The following is an 18,360-nucleotide window of genomic DNA, read 5'->3' as shown; positions in this document are numbered from 1 at the left end:
TGAATATTGTGCGTGTGGGTGTGTACACACACACACACACACACACACACATATATATATATATATATATATATATATATATATATATATAATTTATTTCAATAAACATTGAATCGCAAAAAGTACTAGCTCTGCCGGGATATTATATGTTTTTAATAATATATAATATTTTAATATATAAAATATTTATATATTAAAATATATATAAATATTTTAATTCCTAAAGTATAAAAACCTAAATTTGAGGTATAACAGTTGGTTAAAGGGTCATTACAACAAGTTTAGCTTTCTTGGCTGCAGTAGTTTTTAAATTACTGGTATAATATGTATGACAAATTTAACATTAGGTTAAATGAGATGACAGATTTCCCTTAAACAAAATTCATATAAACAACTTGTTTTAGAAGATTTTAATTATCCCAGTATAATCTTACTGGTATCTGGTGACAGTGGCGTAGCGAAGGGGGGGGGTCCCAGGGGGTCCGGACCCCCCCGAAATTTTGAGACATTAAAAAAAGAAGCATGGAGCAGGAGAAAAAAGGAGAGTTATCATTACTCTTGTCTACAAAAACATTAAATTGATTGATTTAATTGATTAAAGTGACCGTTGTTAAAAATATAATTATCCTTTCGTTTAAATCATAAAGTATCAAACAATACTTTTGGGCTTGGCCTTTCGGATAGTGTAGTGTAATCACGGTATTTCTATAGGGCGCGGTCACGTGACGTCGCAAAGTAACCTGAACCGTAACACGGCGAACAGTTTAAATTAGCGACCACTTCGTTCAAATTCGTCTTAGGGGCGTAAAATTACCGCTTAGAATTCAGTTTACGACGTTGATTTTTAGGCGTCATTAAACTGTAGACGTGTATAGCCTATAATTATCGAAATAATAAAAAATCACTTTTCATTGGAAAATACACTTGAAAAACTCTATTGATTAGAACTTCAACTAATTTGGACTTCAGTGATTGAGGTAAACGTGGTGTTTTCGTAGAGTTAGGACACGAACGATTTTTTATTGTCATAATACTGTACACTGTACCTATATAATTATCGAGTAAAAAATCACTTCCGGTCGGTAAATACTGAAGAAAAGCTCTCTACTACGGATTCAAGTTTTGACGATTTTTTCACTGGTTGAGTGGTTGAGGTAAAAGTGGTATTTAGAATTATGTTAAGACGTTGATTTTAGGTATTAATTCAACGCCGACTAATAAATATATAATTATCGAGAAACAAAACAATAAAATCACTTCCGGACGAAAAATACCAAAGAAAAGCTTTCTACAGATTCAAGTTTTGACGATTTTGGATTTCACTGGTTGAGTCGTTGATATAAAAGTGGTACTTATAATTATGTTAGAACATTGATTTTGGGTATCAATTGAACGCCAACTAATAACTATATAGTTATCGAAAAAAAATTTAAAAAAATCACTTCCGGTCGGATAATACACCGGAAAAAACTCTACTGATAAGAAGTTACCCGCCTACTTTGGATTTCACTGACTGAGGTATTACTTCATTTCCCTTAGTATATTCCGATCGGAAGTGATTATTTTTGTTTTTTTTTTTCTCGATAATTATATATTCATTAGTCGGCGTTGAATTAATACCTAAAATCAATGTCGTAACATAATTATAAGTACTACTTTTACCTCAACCACTCAACCAGTGAAATCCAAAATCGTCAAAACTTGAATCGATAGAGAGCTTTTCTTCGGTATTTACCGACCGGAAGTGATTTTTTTCTCGATAATTATATAGTTAGTCGAGTAGTTTAATGATAACAAAAAATCGTCGCCCTATCTCAATCAAAAATACCACGTTTACCTCAATAACTAAAGTCCGAAGTAGTTGAAGTTCTAATCATTAGAGTTTTTAATGTGTATTTTATTTCCGACCGAAAATGATTTTTTTTTATTTTTTTCCGTTAATTATGTACTCGTCTACAGTGTAATTAATGATACAAAAAATCGTCATTATAACTCATTCATAAATACCTCAATCAGTGAAATCCGAAGCAGCCGAACTTCTAATCAGTAGAGTTTTTCCGGTGCATTTTCCGACCGTTAGTTTGATCTGTACCCGAGCAACGCTAGAAAATTGCCCTCCTTTTCTAAAGGGTTTTCGGCCGTCAGTGGCCCAATGTCCCCGAAGGGACATTTCATTTTCTCCACAGAATATAGTTGTGTCAATTATACGCTTGAGTGAAGCTCTATTTTGTTCTTCTTCTTTCTTATCCAGTGAATGCAACATCACATTGGTGCCTTCTACTCGGCCAGAATCGAACTTCGTAAGGTTTCTGTATCTATACAAGAAAATTTGTGGTACTAGAGTTGTTTGTGAAAGTTGAATTTGCCTATTACATCTTTCCACTTTCTATAAGGCGTAGTTACTAAAGCACCATATTTTTGGTATTTACCTTTTACCAGTGAACTCATTGGCAAATAACACGCAAAAACGTCCCCCGGATTCGGACCCCCCCCTGAACGAAATTTCTGGCTACGCTACTGTCTGGTGATAGAGTGGTTTTACTGCAAACTTTATACACTCTGACCCTCCACTTTGTCCTTCTTTTTAGTAGTTCAAAAGAACAATAAAGTAACCATTTTAGGACTTAATATTTCAAAGATTTCCCTGGAGAATGCCCCTGACCCCCTACTGGCATATCCCTGACTCAACGGTGTACCGGACAGTCCCCAGAGAAGATTTCTGGGTGCGCCACTGGTTCATTAATTTGTTGGTTCTGTCTTTCTTTGATTCCATTCTGTAACTTGAACTTTATTCCTCCATGTGTGCAAAAAGGTGTTCTAAAATGTTGCTGCGGTATTATTTTATTTCACAACTTCTGCAATATTAATGAATATGTCTGTCTGAACATTGAACTTAAAATGATATGAGTCACACGTAAGGTATATACAAAGTTTCAATTCTCTTTGTTACTTTAAAATTAAGATGTGTCTATATAAAATATTTAAGCAATCATCAGGTGAAATGTTCATTTTTTAAACTTAGGATGACTCGTTAACTTCATCATCCAATTATTTATAAAAAAATCCATTAAGTTTTCTACATAATTTACAGTATTATTATATTAGTTAAGGTTGTATATAAATACAATTTATTGTATTGCAATATTAATTATATGGGAATTATTTATATATTTTTGTATTATCATCAGTGAAAGTTTTATTTTATTCCTTGGTAGACTGCTGAAAGTAGTAGACTTGATTGTTAGGTTATAAATAGATGCATTGACTTTCCCAAGTCCAATGGACTTATCAGCAAAGCCTACAGCCAAGAGAGAAAAACTTATATTGGAAAAGGTTAATATAAACCTTTATGTGGCTTGGTAGGGTGAAATTATTAATGTTACCTATTATTCAAGTTGTAGTGCTGGAGACTAGGGAAATGTTTATCTAAAAAGAATAGTAGTGAAAATAGTATATTCTATAATTGAAGTAAAAATAAACACACATCCTACTTATTTTCAGAAACTACTAGATTACAATATTAAGAGATTGTGCTAGCTTATATATTTATGTAGACCACTTTTACAGGGAACTTTTATGTAGAACAATACCTACACTAGCTAACCTAAACTTCATAAAATTAAAACAATTACCTAACTATAAGGAAAATAAGCTTTGTGAATTTTAACATGTAACAATAACTAAAATAGGTCTAGTAAAGATTAAAATAATAATAAACAGAATAAAAATAAAGCAGTAATAAAAAGCCTACATGATAACAATATCTTAACCTTATACATAAATTAATAGTCATGTCTAACATACTAACTACTACATACTAACTAACACTACTACTAACATACTAACTAAGTGTCAGCTAAATAAACCTGCTACAATATAAAAATATAGTATCTGAAAACCACTTACAAGTATGGATATGGAACTTATAAATTACATCTTTGATGTATGTTAAAAGTGGTTTCACTGCTTTCTTTTATTTGAAAGATACTGGGGCCCAAATTGATTACTTTCTGAGGTTTGCAAACCTTTTAAGAAGGCTAGTTACAGTTACCAAACCATGCCAGGACTTTGATGGAGCGAGGCAGCCAGCTTTGATGAACCTTAGTGAGTCTTTTATATCTGTTCCCCCATTTCCAAAAGACTTGAGGAGGATCTTTTGAAAATTTTTTAAAAATATGGTATATATTCCCATCTGAACACAGCGTGTGATGTAATCTATGTATTATTGCACTCATACAGATATGCTGAGTATTTTTATATGGTATACTTGAAGTTTACGTGTACAAACAACTCTATATCAAATTATAAACTTAAGTAAAAAAATCTAAATCAATTGTGGCAGCACCAATGACAAATCTTTTGTATAGCTTAGAAATTTTTTGAGATACCAATGTTGGTACAATAAAAATGAACTTTCTGTGCTCTGAGACTCTTTACCACTTTGCATGAAACTAATGTTTTAAATTTTGTAGTTTACCGAGACCTTGTTGTTTTTTTACCTCAGTAGAAAGACATGACTAGGCACTTCTCTAGGTTGAGTGTCAGGAAATTTGTTTTACGCCATATCATGATTTTATTATTGAAAAACCACACTATTTTAAACAGATCAAACAATGTAATGAGATCAGCAAATAATAAACACTTGAATCATTAACATCTCCCATGTCTATATTGAACAAGTTAAAGAGCAAGGGCCAAGCAAGGACCCCTGTAGTATTCTAGAATTAATGCTAATGGGGGAAGATTTAGGCCTAGAGCTGCAAAACCTGACACCAGAGAGTCTATTACTTATATAAATTTCCATCCAATGTAAGAGTTATCCCAGGTCTCCCAACGGAAATGGGGACCAGTATTTTACAAGTTTGAAACTCTACTTACATATCTGAGTAACACCAAAAGGATTATATCCTAATGGAAGATTTTAACATTGATGTGTTGAATAATCATTCTTGAACTAAACAACTTGCCGAGGTCTTTTGAACTTAAGTTGTTAGTGAAAAAAACCAACACGTGACACCAACAACGTAGTCAGCAGTTGATAACATTATCTCAAACAATCCAAATGTCACAGCGTCTGTGGTCAATGCAACCATTTCAGACCATTATGGCCAAGAAGCGTCATTACAAGAATACAAATTGAAAGCAAGTCAAAAATAACCAAATAATAAGAGACTTCAGGCCAGGTAACATTAATCTCCTCAACGTTTCACGTTCAAAAAATTCATCTTCCCTAAATCATTCATATCAGTACTACAACACTTTAAAATGTTCAGTGACTTTTTAGACTCTTATGTTAACATATGCTGTCCGACCAAAACAATCAAGTTTTTTGTTCAAATAAGGCAACAATAAGTGAACCACAAAAGAAGTTTTGATCTCCAGAAAAAATTTAATTTTTCTCAGAGATTCATAAAACTAATGCCAATGAGGGATTAGAATTGCTTTATCAACACTATAAAAAAAAGTTTGCAGATAAGTCAACTGAGCTGCGAACGCATATGATGTTTCCAAATCAATTATTTCCTCTAAAAATGTTTCCAAAACTGTATAGAACATCATAAATAACAATGATAAACAATATTATCAAATAAAATTAAAGATTGTGAATAAACTTGTGAAGGATGCAGGGAGATTGCAAAATAGTTTAACAAATTTTTTGTGTCTGTTGCTTGTGAGCGTAGTCCTTAACCCCACAAGAAAACCCTAGGTGAAGGCAGTCTCCAACAACATCAATGGTACTAACACTGGTCGTTGAGGATGAAGTGAGTATCAATCAACAGCTCCCAGGCAAAGACTCAAACGATATAAATTTAATGTGTTTGGTTCTAAAACAATGCTCAAAGCGTATTGTAAGACCATTAACCCAATTAGTAACTTTATCATTCAGAAAAGGAGTTTTCCCTCACTCCTAAAAATCTCAAAAGTATGTCCAATTTAAAATAAAGATGATCCTGTCTCCACATATTATTACCGGCCTGTCTCAATGTCGCCAGCCATGAGAAACAAATTTAAACCTAGCGACAGTGCTTCAGTTTCTGAACAAGTACAACAAGTGGACAATAGACGCTGTTGTGAGTTTAGTTGACAAGGATGAATAGGGATTACAATGTTGTGATTCCACATTAAGTTTGTTTCTCGACTTATCAAAAGCGTTTGACTGTGTTGACCATGCAGCTCTGCTTAATAAATTGGAATACCATGGCAACCGAGGCATGCCTCTTGAATGGCTCAGATCATTTGTAAACCACAGAGTACAAGTGTTCAAATTTTAAACAAATGCTCTGAACCAAATCAGCTCAGGTACAGAGTTCCTCATGATGCTATCCTAAGTCCAGATCTTTTATTTATATATGTCAATGATAAAGGGCCATCACTTCAGCATGGAAGACTTGTGCAGTACACTGCTAACACAACTTTTTGTTTCACTAGCAATTCAAAATCAGTTTAAAAAGTTAAATTAATGATTATCAAATAATGAAATATCTTGGTCATTACCTCCATATTAAATATTGTTTAATTTATACAAGATTTGATCATTGGTGTATGATAAAATGTATTGATTTTGAGATAAAAGTTAATGTTATGATGCTAGAAATCCCTGTCTCTCTCTCTCTCTCTCTCTCTCTCTCTCTCTCTCTCTCTCTCTCTCTCTCTCTCTCTCTCTCTCTCTCGACCAAGTTTTGAAAAATTATGCAATTTGATTTAAATTCATTTTCCGAAAAATAAAATCTTTTGTTTGTTGTCAACTTTGCAATCATTACAATAAAAAATAGTGCATATCTTTCAAATATGCTCGGCTCTCAACATGGTGGTTCCATTTTCTAACCATACATTTCATCGTGGGAAAACCTGGTAGTGGACACAAAAGATGTTTTGCAAATATTAGGTCTTGCACTCCGCACCCCCAAGGCAATCCTGTCATAAAGATGAAGGGTATGACGTGTTGAAGCTTGCGTCCACTTAGGTTCATTACAGTTGGCCATTAGTCCTGTGCAACTGATCGTAGTGACCACATCTTAAGAGAACTGCTAAAGTATTTGAGTTATGAATTAAAATTGGATATTTATAAGATAAATCTTTTACCATTTCTTTTTACTTTTTGAACAGTTACAGTGTCAATAAGTTATGTTATACAGGGTAATATGACGAAGGGTGGTTTTGGGTTCAGTGGTCATGTTCATAAAGTTATATTGAGAGATTGTTCTTCAGTGCCATCACTAGGAATTTCTCTACCCCGGGCAACTGAACACGTCTTAAAACCCCTGTCAGGGCCTGTTAAAACGTGACATTTCTCGGAAGTATGAATGTTAGGTACTCTACAATCTTGTAAACAAGTCAGGCCTATAACTAACTAGAAACAACAATGACGTTAGTTTTTATAGCCACTTAAAATCTATCCTAAACACTAAGAGCGAAACGCAAGTTTAATAAATTTCCGCATAGTTGGCACACCTGGATGAGCAGTTTTATCTCTGCCAGAGGAAGCGGAATAAACAGAAGGAAGAATTTTTGCGGTTGTTGCCAAAAACAGAGTTGCCACAGCCACCTCCAGCACGTCGACGCGACGCTGGCAGCATCTGTCGGCATTGCGTGCAGTTCAGTGTTGTAGTTCGCGGGCAGTGAACGCGCCAAGGACTGGACAGCCTCTGCTCGACACTTTCTTAGCCAACAGCTTTTGGTCAGTTCAGTACTATATTTAGTATGTTTACATTCCCTAGACTTCATCTGCAATCTTGTACACTGTAAACTGACAGTTTTGTTTACTTTCAATCTAATGATTAATTTGAATTAATTGAGATGATTGTGAACCACGTGGTTTTGTTGTCATTTTTTTATGCTGATAAACGATTTACCTTTAACACAAATTAAAATACGATTACAATTAAATTCCGAATAGTAAATAGTTTAGACGTTAATATAAGTTAGTGTTAATGTGACCTTGAACTTTCATCAAACTAGTTATTATGATATGCTATGATTATATTAATTATATTTTACATGATTAGTTTAATTTTCTTGTACTTGTCATAAATAAAAATGTAAATTTCGTTTATACACTCTAGCTTTAAATTACACGCTTTGCTCTTACATTGGCATATAATAATATAATTAAACGTTGTTATGAACAAGAAACTGACTCACACTTTATTATTGGACAAAAACTATTTTGAGCTTCCATGTAGGCTGCAACCTTGATACTTGCTCTAAATATTACAGTTGCAAAACAACCTACCCTAATTTATTTTCTGTGCGTTCTGTGTCACAATATTAAATTGGACTCAAATAAATACAAACATTGTACATAGCTAAAGAGTTGTTGGCACATATAAATAACAGTAGAAAAATATACATACTAATTAAGCGTCTTAGAAAAACATTTGTCATCGTGATAAATCCGTTTTATTTATAAGTTATTTACATTATATAATTTTCATAAATTTATTTGGAACAACTGTACAAATAACAGGTAATAAATTATTAGGAATTTTAAAATTTATTTACAATCAGTTGTGGAACTGTTACGTTGTTGTAAATTAACTTATTGTGATTTTGGATATGCATGGTCGGACTAAACTTGCAGTCAATTATTTGTTATTCGATTTCAAAACTTAAAGTGTAATTAATTTTAATGATAAATGGTCTGCCAAAAGTTATTTATGGCACTTTGTTTTAAAAGTAGACTTCTTATAGATAATTTTGTTTTAAAATTTTAAAAAGCTGCCACTCCGGAATTAATATAGCAAATTCATTAAACACCGTTTTATTCATAAATTGTGGCATCATAGCGCTTACTAAAGTTTATAAATTTCAAGAATATCATAAAAAATTACTAAAACTCAAACAGATAGACAAACGGCAAGCGAAAAGGGTTGGATCATTGCATACAGTTAGGTTGTAGCTCCTCTTTATCCACGGAACAGTATTCTAAAGTTTGCTATTAGTATTTTGAGCATCCTAAATATGTGTATGTGCCAAATACCATTTTCTGACTGACTGATCACACTAAAAAAAAATTGAACCATGATACTGGTTTATAGGCTCTATCTATAGGTTCTCTTTATAGGCTCATGATGTATATTATATAGGATTTTGGAACATTCTACCCATATGTTAAAGATTAAAAACTAAGTATATTGCTGTCATGTTTCCAATCTCAATTTAACAAAGGAGTTGAGGATTGTTGTAAAATAAATATTTATTACATTTCAATTGGCAAATTAATATAATGTGTTTTTTTATTTATTGAGAACCAAAGTAACAAAAAGGTTTATGAGATTAATACCTCCCACCTAAATTTGATACCTGTTGGCTATGGTAGAAGTTTATTTTTGACCGTATATATATATATATATATATATATATATATATATATATATATATATATATATATAATACAATAAACTTTAACCAGAAAACCTGATTAATTCTCACAATTAAGTTTTGTGAAAGTTACTATTAAAAGTTGGTTCCTAAGTAAAGAAAAAAATCACAGCAATCGTAGTTGCATTATCTAGGTTAGCAGCCACGCGTTGTTGGATGGGGGAAATCCAGCGTCTTCAGCATTCAATCCAACTTATCCCTAGTTCTTCTACAATGTGAGCTGATTTTCTGGAACGAGTGTACTATGGCCCATAAGGAGGGATTTGAAACTTCAGACAGGACCCTCTAAGAAATGCGTAGCTGCAAGTCAATTACGGGGGGATGATTGTTGCGGGCTCGTGATTTTAGACAAATACTACTGGAATAGCTTACGCCGAGAAACTCGCACTGGTGAAGTTAAAGCTGGTATTAGGTCATCCTATCTGTGGCCTAATGGTAGTATCTAGGTTGATCTGTGCGTGTAACCATGTACACCTTAACAGTGTCTTAGTACCTGTTGAATTCTCACACTCATCTTTAGACACAGGAATCGGAAAGTTACAGTAGTTAAAGTATAGTACTCTAGATATCCCTGAAAATAATTACGACGTTTTCCAGACCTAAAGACAATAACAGAAAATATGTACTTAGACGTAAACAATTTGACTTCTAAAGGAACATCTTACCTCAGAAAACGATTGATTTCAATTCCTAAAACCGACTCTATAAAGTTACATCTAAATAGATTCACGATTTTTTTTATGGGACTAGTTTCCACGGAGGTTGTGAAGTACCAATAAAACGATTCAAAAGTAGAACCAAAAGACGCGGTTCACTATCTTTTTAAGTTTTTCCAACATCTTAACCCACCAGCAATGTCATCTCACAATCTATGCATGAAGGTAGGATCTCTAATAATGTTGCGGAACATTCCAATCTATGCAAAGGCATAAAACTACAAGGTAAAACTTAGCACTCATCATTACTTATCATCATTGAGGCTACCGTATTCACAGGCTGTGGGTCAGTACCCTGTACTTCCATTATGCCTTTACAGTTTCAATTAAAAATACAGTTCGCAGTCAAACTTTATTTTACGTACATACGTATATACAATCCATTTTTTAATGTACTAAAATTTGAAATTGTGAGGATATTCATCTCCTGTTCCATCGCAAAGATGAGCTTCTAAAGGGTTTTAAGTATTATCTTAATTAATATTCTAAAATATATACTTCTAATCTGTGATAGCAGTTTCTATAGCCGTGTTTACGCCTAAAATCTGGTGCCAAAAATGTGGCTACCTTCCACACATCGTCGCTACATAGCATTCTCTCGAGCATTGGGTCTTTGCCAAATTCTATTTAATCGATTACATGGCTCGGATGCCTTCCAATCGTACAATACAATTATTGCTTAGTTAATCAATTGTCGATCGGGAGTGACTATTATTATTTGTCGACCATCGAACATTTCACGTAGGTGGAGTTTTATTCTTTGTCTTTACTGTGGAGTCCGTTTACTCCAAGACATGATGATTGACGACACCGATCGCTGTCGCAAACTCTCTCGTTTTCTTCTTTTATAAGTTAACAAGTCACATACTGTTAGTAAGCCTCCTGAAATATTTAGACAACCTTACGATTGCATGTTATGGTGAAAGACACGCGGTATTAGTAGCTCTAATAGTATACGTATCACCATTCATGTAATGATATACGTCAAGGTAGGTTTTATAATTACTTCTGAATGATTTTACGGATTTCCCATTTAGTATCCATTTGTAGTTTAATATGTAGGTAAGTTATTACAACTGCCTTATTTAAAATTCTAATATATATAGTTTAAATAAAACTATTTAAAACCATTGTTGCATTTTTGAGCCTATTTAAAAATCACGAATTAACTTTGAAGGCTACATTTCCAACAGAAACTCTGAAGTGTTTGTATGTTTTTAACTACGAGTTCTCGTACATACCTACATATTGGAGACGACGATAGTCAAGCGAGAGTTACTACCGTTCGAGTGAGTGACGATGATCCTATTGCTGTCAGTTGGCGCTGATTTGTTTGTGCTAGTTGTTTATGTTGACGTTAAGCCATGTGGGTCGGTCATTGGCATCTAGATGATCTGTACCCTTTCCTCATACGTGACTAATGTGTTATCGTGTCTGTCCGTGAATTTACCAAGGTACAAATGTCCTCTTTGGTCCGTTGATTTGTCAAGAGACGTTTATCCTTGCAGGCTCGTAGATTTTTACAAAGAGACGACTATTCTTGTAGATTTGTGAATTTACCATGACTCGACCATCTTTGTTCTGTAGCTTTGTGGGTTATTACGGTTGTCTTAATAGCTTGCGAATATTCATACGGAGATAAAACTCTTAGCATATTTTTTGTTTACCATAAAAATATCACCTTTGTACCTTATTGAGTGTGTTTATCTTCATGAAGATGCTGATTTTAATAGATCAGTGAGTTATGAGACGATCATGGATTTATCAAGAGGAGACTTTTTTAATAGAATCGTTGGTTAAGCATACTGAATGAAATGGTTGTTTTGTAGCTTTACTATTAAAAATACTTTAACTTTATTCTTGATCAGGGCTTAAAAAAAATAATTTCTAAACATAATTATAGCCTTTAGTACCGATGTGTGCACGTCGGCCAACGACATGGAGTCCTGGAAGTTGATAGTTACACAAAACATCAATATTCCCTAAAGTATTATGTTTATAACTAATAGTTAGTTGTCAGAGAGGTAACTGTGTTGAGTAGACACTTCAGTGATTGTGCAAATATTGATGAATAGTTTGGCAGATATACTGAGCACTGGATTAATAAAGTGAATGGGCAAAAAGAAAGTTGAGAGTGAGATGTAAGGATAACGAATAACTAAGTCTTTTTTAAATCGTAATTATATAAATAAATACACAATCGCCAAAATAGCATGAAAGACTTCTTTTCTGAAGCTCTTCCTTCAGTAGGCTAAGTACTTGAACTGTACATAAGTTCGCGGCGTTTAGAATGTTGTTTTCTTATACATTGCCATAAACATAGGCGGAAGCGATGGAAAAAATAATGTTAGTAAGAAAGGAAGGATGAAAATAACAATCCTGTCTTTAGTAGTCTACTGACGTCTTCTAATCCGTTGGACTATCACACTTATGAAAAAAAGAGTTATATTTTTACCATGCAAAGCTTCTCTGGATATAGTGACATTTGTATTTCTTCTGTGGAGACATTGATTAACCGAGGTCTGGGGTCGAAATTCACTTGAGAATTTCTCCCTTTGAAGAGATCAGGATCAGATCGAGAACACGTGCATTTAAGAACACTATATTATACACGATATTAATGGCACTGACTTCAACTTTGTTATCATTGACCAGCAGTGTTCATTTCTTCAGAACCAGCAAGGATTTATTTTCAATAAATAAAATTACAAATATGTATTTATAGCATGCATGTAAATATTCCCATATGGGCCTTAACCGGCTTGTGCGTGGAAATAAATCATATCTGGATGTTTGTTAAAATGTATAAATTTTACAACAGGTAATAAAAGAAAAATTAATTTAGGAATAAAATGTAACCATACAAAATAAAATTAGCACTGCTACAGATAGTTAACCGACAAATGTAATCTATAATATTACTACTAGTACACAATTAAAAATATATTTCAAGCATCTTAAATCTAGTTCTCGTGAATTTAAATCTTTCGTTGGGCTTGGCAACTGATTAAGGAAGCGGAACGCCTGCAATGTAAATGCGGCTATATCACAACACTTTCTGGACAGACAATATTGACGTGAAATAATACGTTTTATATTTTATAAGAGTAAAACTAAACTTGGCTACTTTCAAAGGCTTTTTGTTCATTGCAATAACTAGATCGAATTTCTACATTGGCGATTATGAAACTTAACGTTTTGATACTGAAACCTCGTTTTTAAATATACATTATGAGACACAATTCACGATTTGAAATCTACCAAACTGAAATAAAGTCGAATTTATTTCTTATTTTTTAAATTCAACTTCTGGTGTATTCTGATATTCCTAGTCATATTGCGTATAGCTGAAAGTAACATGTTATTCCTTGCGACAGTAGAGAAAAATGTTTAATCTTATTTTTCTTTATCCGCAGTTATGGAATTAAATCAAAACACAAATCTTAGTCGATTGTAGGTAAACTATTAAATATTTAGATGTTGGTATTAGTAGTTATTCCCTTACATTTATTGAAAATGTTGTCTCCAAAAACTCTTCAACACGATGAGAAGGTTATAAGTTAACAAACATCTTAGATAGTATTTACATAAGCTATGATTGCCTACAGTTTTGTTAACTAAACATAATCGCTGAAAATGTATTAAGAACACTTTCCCCAAACGCAATGCCGCAAATCAGAGGTAATCATATTTATTACTCCGTAGCTGTAAAAGTGTTGGTATCGCAACATTTAAAAAAATGAGGCGTTTAAAATATTTCGAAGCAATTACTTTTATACAATTATGTAATCACAAAGAATCCAACTTAATTTAAATCGGTTTTATTTATTTGAATCTTTACGTTCGACGTCACAAGTGAAATCTTCATCCATCATCACGACGAAACTCGCGAATCATGATGCTGATTAAAAATGAAAAACACGTTTGTTTTTTATGTATACTTATAGATTTCCCAAATCTAGCATGCAGGCACTGATGTTACTTAAGAATTTATTTAATAAACATCTTATTATTATAATAACTATTACAGTAACATAATCGTAATATCACCGTACGTCTAAATTGTTATAATTCAATCAACGAGTCAGTTTTAGATCTTGGTTTTGCACTTTGACTTTAAGAGTGCTCGCACTGTGCGTTGAACGATTTGACCTATCAAACTTATAAATAGGTGGTGGAAACATTTAACAAAGTCTTGGTTGACGGCCAAATGGGCTAATCGAGGTAGAAGGGGCCACAAGGCCGTTCCGATTTATCTTGCGCTTTTCTCGCCCTAAAATCTCATCGTTTGTCATAACATGGCCGGGTGGGACTAAAAAGGTCAACGGATTATAATGTGCAGCCTGCCAGTAATTTGTTTGGGGTAATTTTAGCCAATTAAATAATTATTCATCGTGAGTAGTTCAAAGTTATGAATCACAATCCCATAATTATGAAACAGTTTTCTCCCTTCGTTTATAGTGTATCTGAGGGAGATAAAACTTCAATGTAGTTATTTGAAATTACGATCTACGCGACTCAGTCCCTTCTTAGATTTAATACCAAGTAAAGTACGTTTGCTTATTTTTGTTTGGAAATTCATAGGCAAACAGTTTAAGTATACACATAAACAAAGATACAAACGTCTGTTAATCTATAATGGTTTCTATATTAAACGTTTTAAGATATAATGTCATGACACTTAAAGTTCAAGTGAGGGTGTACAAAAAAGCTTTCTAAACTTTTAAACATACCTTTTTTTCTCTTTTTAAATATTTTTTTCAAAGCGCTCTCCTGACATCTGCGGTTAAGAAAGTCGATTGATGGTTGTCTTTTCTGCTCAAGGACATACAAGGCAAAGACCGGCTTTTGACTGGTCTTAATTCATTTACAATACAATACATTTCTTCGTGAATGATAAAGGAGAGAAATAAGATACTGTAGTTAATAGATAAATGTAATCGACACAGAAATTATAAATGATGTATTTCTAACCAGAATAATACTGTTGCAGGGTGATTGTTAAACGTAACTTTATTTCTGTTATTAAAACAAACTAATCAATCACATCACTGTTGAAGACAGGAAAAATATATCGAAATCGTTGGTAATTGTACGAGGCATTGTAGACATTTAAAGTACAAATTTGAAATCATCTTGAAATTAGACATACAAAAAAAAAAAAATAACAACAGACAAATACGAGTATATGATATTATACAAAATAAATATGAAAATAATTGATGGGAATAACGCGTTTATGTATGTATATAATTTCGTAAAGTACTATATTATTACATAAAACATGTGATATTCTTCAAACAAATTATTATTTCTTTAGTTCATTTTTTATTATTAAACATATCATTCCCTAAAGTCATGATTCACATAAATATTGTACAATTTCATATTCCCAGAGTTTTTGGAGGTTACAAAACTTTCCAAAATTCATAATTTATCCTTATGGAGTATTACAAAATTATATTCCTATTTTTCCTGTCTTTATAAAAATTATCTTATAATTCCTTACTTCTTTTGATTGAATTAAACAACAAGTTCATTTACACTTACTATCTTAATCTATATATCCTGTTTCTACGAATAAAACATCTAAAAACCATACAAAAAAAACACACACACAAAACAAAGCCCTTGTGACAAAAATTGTGTAACTACTAAAAGTTTTAGTTGATTTTCTGTTTTGAGTCGTCGCAACTATGCAAATAGCAACAAAATGTAAAATAACTGTAAAACATACCATATAATATTCAAACCACCGTATCTACATGATTTAAGAATGCGAGCGTTATCAGAAGGCTATTCCCAATGGGCTTAAAGCCTTTGACGAAGAACAATCCGTGTTTCTCTGAAGGATTATTTGTCTGTGAAGCCTGCTAGCCATAAATCTCGCAGACGCCCCGCGCCGCCGGCTCGACCGTGATCTTAGAACCTTCATTGTTCTTGACTGCATCCAGGCCACTATTGTGTGATGGATACTCACATATAGAATAATCGCTCAGCCATCTCAGCCCGGCTCTGGCAGCCAGACTGACGGATGGCCTTTCAGAATAGCTCTTTTAATCAAAGACTAAAAAAGACTTTCGGGATCTCATTTTAGACCTCTGGACACATCTTGTTCCGTCCTCAGAGACTTCGTAGTGCTAAAGCTCGAAGTGGGAGTGCTTTGAAGTGGCCGAGACAGTGATTTTGCGAAATTATAGTTACAAGCAGAGCATTCTCAGTTGTCTAGTCAATAAAGTCTTTTTAGTTTTTACGATACTTTTATTACTTACTCAGATGAAAATTCAGAACACTGTTTGAACTTCATCACTAAGTGATCAAGGCTTCCCTCCCTTTAGGGGGCTATTTGATATTGTTCAAGTAATCTTTTGATAATTAATTGATAAATATTGATGATGTTATACACTTTACATGAAAAACAAAAGGCGTTAAAAAGATACACCTCATATTAGTTATATGACCAAACAAAAAGGGCGTAAAAGTTGAAGATTGTTCTTATGGAGTAAAACTTAAGGTCTTTTTATTACAGTCAACTCATAAATAACTATCAGTGGTGTTCGGATAACCGGCAGATACCATATAAATAATACCTCTAAAATGGGTCTCTCGCGAAATTCTACATTGCAAATAGGGAAAATGTTTAGTGCTTCTAATGTAACTTACAAAAGACATAGATTCCTAAGAGATGTGTGGAGGGTGGCTTCGGACTTTTCAGATGCTGATTGGACTCATTTGCTGTTGCTAAGTCAAGAAACATCAGTAGTCCAATTAGTCGAAACATATAAGGAATACCAATAGCCGAATTTGTTAAACCATATAAGGACATCAATAGCCCAGTTGATCGAGACCGAACAGGAACATCCAATAGCCAATTTTTCGAAACAGTAAGAGTAAGGACGAAGATATCCCAGACGATCGAGACTGATAAGGATAGGGGAACACTGACGTAGGAGAGTAGTGACGAACGGGACCTGCTCCCCTCCCCCTATCACCTAATAGTCGATTTAAAAATAAGTAGTAGAACTTAGGAATAAATAACAATATAAATTCAAACCTTGTAACTCATTTTATTTACGAAACACACGGAACTGCACACATAGTCATTCAAAGTTTTCCAAAATGTTAGACTATTTGAGTATCACCGTCACGCAGCAATCACGAAAGTGAGGTTAGTTCTTACTATTTCTACTTGCTTCAGTAACCGAGTACAAAATGAACTCGTACTAATTTAGACTCACACGTTACAGAGTCCTCCTAAAATGGTACATGTATAAGTTCCAATGACTGTTACTGCTAAGTAAGAACCCGAATCCTTCGTACCAGGAACGACGGTTCTCGTGTAATAAACTCTTGCTGATTTAGACTCACACGTTACAGAGTCCTCCTAAAATGGTACATGTATAAGTTCCAATGACTGTTACTGCTAAGTAAGAACCCGAATCCTTCGTACCAGGAACGACGGTTCTCGTGTAATAAACTCTTGCTGATTTAGACTCACACGTTACAGAGTCCTCCTAAAATGGTACATGTATAAGTTCCAATGACTGTTACTGCTAAGTAAGAACCCGAATCCTTCGTACCAGGAACGACGGTTCTCGTGTAATAAACTCTTGCTGATTTAGACTCACGCGTTACAGAGTCCTCCTAAAATGGTACATGTATAAGTTCCAATGACTGTTACTGCTAAGTTAGAACCCGAATCCTTCGTACCAGGAACGACGGTTCTCGTGTAATAAACTCTTGCTGATTTAGACTCACACGTTACAGAGTCCTCCTAAAATGGTACATGTATAAGTTCCAATGACTGTTACTGCTAAGTAAGAACCCGAATCCTTCGTACCAGGAACGACGGTTCTCGTGTAATAAACTCTTGCTGATTTAGACTCACGCGTTACAGAGTCCTCCTAAAATGGTACATGTATAAGTTCCAATGACTGTTACTGCTAAGTAAGAACCCGAATCCTTCGTACCAGGAACGACGGTTCTCGTGTAATAAACTCTTGCTGATTTAGACTCACACGTTACAGAGTGCGCCTAAAATGGTACATGTATAAGTTCCAATGACTGTTACTGCTAAGTAAGAACCCGAATCCTTCGTACCAGGAACGACGGTTCTCGTGTAATAAACTCTTGCTGATTTAGACTCACACGTTACAGAGTCCTCCTAAAATGGTACATGTATAAGTTCCAATGACTGTTACTGCTAAGTAAGAACCCGAATCCTTCGTACCAGGAACGACGGTTCTCGTGTAATAAACTCTTG

Source organism: Homalodisca vitripennis, chromosome 2 (genome assembly GCF_021130785.1).
Source record: "Homalodisca vitripennis isolate AUS2020 chromosome 2, UT_GWSS_2.1, whole genome shotgun sequence".
Taxonomy (NCBI): domain Eukaryota; kingdom Metazoa; phylum Arthropoda; class Insecta; order Hemiptera; family Cicadellidae; genus Homalodisca; species Homalodisca vitripennis.
This window is presented reverse-complemented; position numbering follows the sequence as displayed.